Below are 5,145 nucleotides of genomic sequence, written 5' to 3' on the forward strand. Positions count from 1 at the left end.
ACCATGCCCTCATTATAAGCAGTAAAACTTACACATTAATTGAGAAAAGGAATGTAAAGACGTAGCTACTTCTAAGCATTTTTCTTAAAGACATTTGAATAAAGACGGGCCTTTTTGCATTATGCATGATTTTTTGAAATCTCCTTAAAATGAGTTTTGCTTTCCTGCTGCAGTTGCATTGCTAATTGTGCAAAAGGTGGAAAATCAATATAGTATTTGACAGATGAGAGAGCTTTGAAGTGTGTGCCAGGACTGCTGCTCTGCGTATTGCCTAGTGGTCCATGATCAGAGGGACCTGCCTGGTAGAGACACAGGGGCAACAATCCCCAATCATCCTCCCATTCCAGCTCCTCTCTCTCACAAAGCAGACCTACAGCTCTCCATCTCACCTCATTAACCTCCCTGTGCTCCTCTCTCCCCCTCTCCTCCTCTCTCCCCCCTCTCCTCCTCTCTCCTTTTCCTCCTCTCCTCCAGATGTACCAATGTCCCTACTGCAAGTTCAGCAACACAGACCTGAACCGCCTGAGAATGCACGTGATGACGCAGCACTCTGTCCAGCCCATGTTCCGCTGCCCGCTCTGCCAGGACATGCTGAACAACAAGATCCATCTGCAGTTCCACCTCACACACCTCCACAGCGTGGCGCCCGACTGCGTGGAAAAGCTCATCGCCACGGTACGTGTGTGTGTTTGTGTGTGTTAGGTGTGTTCGTGTGTGCGCCTGTGTGGACTGAGGATACAGTATGTGTATACATTCATCCTTAGGTACTGTATTCTTTAGAAATATTTAACCATGGCCCCTGCAATGCTGTTACATACCAATAGTCAGCTCAATTATATCAGGGAATGCACATCCCCTCAAGCTAAACGAAACCATCCTAAAATATCAATGCCAAGCCTCCTGCACACGTCCATCTCTGTAAAATAGGGTGAACACAACTGTTGTTGTAATAATAATGATAATAATTGATTGCATTTATATAGCGCCTTTCCACCTACAGTAGGTAGTCAAAGAGCTTTACATAGTAGGGTGGAAATCATCTCTTCCACCCACTTGGGTGATGTACTGCAACCATGTATTACCAGAAGGCTCACCTCACATCAGCTATTGTACAAATACAAATATGGTGTTTTATAAGCTAAACAGCCGTAAATGGTGTTTTATAAGCTAAACAGCCGTAAATGGTTCTGAGATGTTCAAGGTAGTTCAGTCCGTAATCCTCTCGCTGGGTTTTCCTGCCCTTTCTTCTGTTGCATTGTGGTCTTTCTGTTTGTGAAGTTACAGGTAGGCACCTGCCTCTGAGATATGTACATTGATTACTGTTATCCTCCTAATCCATGGCCACTGGATTGCATGGGGACTTCATGACGTCTTTTTTTCAAGGGCCTTTTTAAACACACTGAATACGTTGAGAGGAAAGCACAACACAGGATGTCATGGCTCTGCCACCTAGCCTTTAATACCCAGCCCATCCTGTACTGTATGCATCCTTTACCACATTTATATTTACCATTGTGTCTGTTTAGTCATTTACTTTCTCTGTGGGAAGTGATGAAGAGGCCATGGGAATACGCACAGCCTTTTTGTTTCTCTGTGTGTGTGAGCTTAGCACATGTAGCCTATGCCTGTGCACAAAAGGCAATGTAGGCAGGCTGGCTGGGCCCCATCAGGTCAAGGACCAACGGATCTCTTAGCTGTGTCTCTTCTCTGTAGCTCAGAGATGACTGCCTGGCTGGCTGTTTGTAATGGAGCATGTCTCTCAGTCTTCTCTCTTCCAAATTGATGACATTTGAAGCTTTATCAAAATACAAAGGAAACTGTTAATTGTGAAATGACTCCAAGGCATCCCATTGACTCACTGCCAGTCAAATATTATAGGGGTTAGGTTCAGATGCTTTAGCCATATTCTAATGTGGCGTTGTCTAATGTGCCCATGGTCAATGAGCCCTTTTTTTTCGGTCTCATTTTATCGTAGTCAGTTGAGATAGTGAGGGGGAGAGAGAGACAGATAAGTCTGTTGTCTGCTAGATGAGCTGCTCTCTTACCTCCCAGTCCATTTATTCTCAGGAGCATATTGATATTCTCCCAGTGTCTGATCACCGTAGAGCTGTTCAAAACAAAGGCTTTTATTAATAATATATTCAAGTTATTGTGACACAGATTCATTTAAATTGAATTGATACTTTTTCCCCCTTTAATGAAATGCAAGTTCATGCAATGGAAATATTATTATTCACCATGTCTTTAATCTAGCGTGCCAACCTCAAATCTCACGTGAATAATGAATGCACCAATTTCACAAAGAGACAATAGGGACTGTGTGTCTGTACAATCACCCCTAACGTTTCCCATACATATACCACTATCTAGGCACTATCTCCACCCAGAGCGATACAAAAACGTAAAGCCTAAAGCATTAATATACATTCTGAAGTTAGATATAGACTCACACAAATGTAATATCAGTATTTACATGGACTCTGTCTACCTCTGCTCCATTACCCCAGCGTAATAACCCAGCTCATTTTGTTTTAATTCAGCATCAAATGGAAATATGATTTTATTTTCTCTCCATTTGATTTCTTGTTAATGACTGTGCAAATGTTGACGTTTGTTCTCGCCTGTGGAACAGAAATGCTCGCTGGACAGTCATTCAGGAGAACGGTGCTCTACCTAGCTGCCTAGCCATCTTCCTGGCCAAGCTAAAAAGCAACTGGCGAACACTTTAGTATGGAAGGCAGCAGTATTTATATTTTTATAGAGATAATAATGCACCGAGCCTCTACAAAGACTCAGGAGAGAACCATAGGTAATATAATGCACATTAAAACCAGTACCTTTTTAAAAATGTCTACTGGTGGATATAGATGGAATGGTACTCTATTTGTTTTCACATGTGTAGCAGACGAGCCTAATGAATTCTGAAATAGGAGACTTTTATTTCATGTCGACCATGCATAAAGATGCACACACTCTCTCAGCCTTCAATTCTATCCACCATGTTCTCTCTCTCTCTCTCTCTCTCTCTCTCTCTCTCTCTCTCTCTCTCTCTCTCTCTCTCTCTCTCTCTCTCTCTCTCTCCTGCAGCCCCATCCTTCCATTACCCCTCCCTCTCTCTCTCCTCTCTCGCTCCCTCTCTTCCTCTCTCCTCCCCTCCCTCTCTCATTCTATGTCTCATTTTCTGTCTGTCTAAGATAGGGGTAATGAAAATAATTGTGCTTCATTAATTCTGAGTCTGGCTAGATGATAGCCATTTTGAACGATGTTTGCCAATTAGGCGGTCCAAATGAAAAGTGACCTTGGGATACTCTCTGCTCTTGCCTCTCGTCGTCTAATGAAGCGGTTGTCTAGAAACAGTCCACTTTGTAATGTAAATCGCTGCTGTGTTTTGTATTTGTGTTATTCTCCATGCTGGTTGCATTCATTTGCCACTCTCTGTTTGGAGGAGAGAGAGAGAGAGAGAAGGGAGAATAAAACAGAAAGTATGTGAATATTTTCCAGTGAATTTCTGATGAGACTAATCGCACAGTGATGGACTAGAGAATGTTTACTGTTCCACTTAACCCCGGGGCCCTATGCAAACCCGCTGTTGCTTGAGGAGGACTCCGCCTTGTGTAGGACTAGATTGGACCTGTTTGTAGCTGTGTGCCATGCTTTGTTCACAGACATGTCCTCATTGTCACTATTTGCTGAACACACTGCCAGTTGCAGACTGACAGAGAGTGTGTTCCTTTTTAGAAGCACAGGCCAGACCAAAGATACACACAAATGTCGTTAACAGTTTCTTTTATGTTTCATGAGACTAGGTGAATCCATAATTTATACATTACTCCTGGTGACTTAAGGTTAAATATATGTTGATAAGATTTGACTGATTATTTTTGAAGAATATGAATATTGTGTTAGATAGTAAAGGTCAAAAGAGCTATTTGAATTAGATTGTTCCTTTTCATTTTGTATAGCCTCGTTTGATGTTATCATACACACATTTAAGTAAAGAGCCAAAGCCAGGATGACCATTATGGGGTGATAGGAGAGAAGAAGGGTGGTCCATTGTAGTAAGGAGAACCTGAAATGGAGGTAGAGGATTAATAGAGGCACGAAGAGGGGTGGGGAAAGACTGTGGGGAGTAGGGAGAGGGGGGGGACTGTAGGGAGAGGGGGGGACTGTAGGGAGAGGGGTGGGGAGGGACTGTAGGGAGAGGGTGGGGAAAGACTGTAGGGAGAGGTGTGGGGAAAGACTGTAGGGAGAGGTGTGGGGAAAGACTGTAGGGAGAGGGGTGGGGAAAGACTGTGGGGAGAGGGGTGGGGAGGGACTGTAGGGAGAGGGGTGGGGAAAGACTGTGGGGAGTAGGGAGAGGGGGGGGACTGTAGGGAGAGGGGTGGGGGAGGGACTGTAGGGAGAGGGGTGGGGAGGGACTGTAGGGAGAGGGGTGGGGAAAGACTGGGGGAGTAGGGAGAGGGGGTGGGGAGGGACTGTAGGGAGAGGGGGACTGTAGGGAGAGGGGTGGGGAGGGACTGTAGGGAGAGGGGTGGGGAAAGACTGTGGGGAGTAGGGAGAGGGGTGGGGGAGGGACTGTAGGGAGAGGGGTGGGGAGGGACTGTAGGGAGAGGGGTGGGGTGTGTTGGGGTACTGTAATTGAAATGCATCTGTAAGGGAAAAGAGGGTCTATGAGGGGAGATATGGGAGAGGAGGATGGGTGGGGGAGATAATATGGAGGGAGGTGGCTGTCATTCACCCATGATTGACTTCAACCTTTTGAGAGCAAAGAAAACCTGGCCGCTTCTCTGCAGTTTTTTAATCAATATTCATTGCTCCTTGAAATGTTCTAATTAAATGATAGAAACAAATTAAACCATTGTATAGTGGAAAAATGCATAGCATTCCTCCTGAAACATCATTTCTTTGCGTATTTTTCAGAAATCTTTATTGAACCTGTTCATGTTTGGATTTATCCATAGTAGCTCCAATTTTGTATTCTTAACACACCTGAAATAACTCTAACGAACTGACATTAAACCACTATATTGTGACTTATGCAGGGTTGGAAGGCACAGACTATTTCCCCAAATTAATAGTGCTTGTATTACCCAGAATGCCTCTTGTCTGCTCTGCTCCTTATCATTGTAATGGGATGCGCTTTTT

The 5,145-nt window shown here is 44.3% G+C and overlaps 1 pseudogene; it reads left to right on the forward strand.

Moving 5' to 3' along the window:
- LOC124033484 overlaps positions 1-5,145 on the forward strand; it is a 20,438-nt pseudogene that overhangs the window by 894 nt on the left and 14,399 nt on the right.

The sequence above is a fragment of the Oncorhynchus gorbuscha genome, linkage group LG04, assembly GCF_021184085.1.
Source record: "Oncorhynchus gorbuscha isolate QuinsamMale2020 ecotype Even-year linkage group LG04, OgorEven_v1.0, whole genome shotgun sequence".
Classification (NCBI taxonomy): domain Eukaryota; kingdom Metazoa; phylum Chordata; class Actinopteri; order Salmoniformes; family Salmonidae; genus Oncorhynchus; species Oncorhynchus gorbuscha.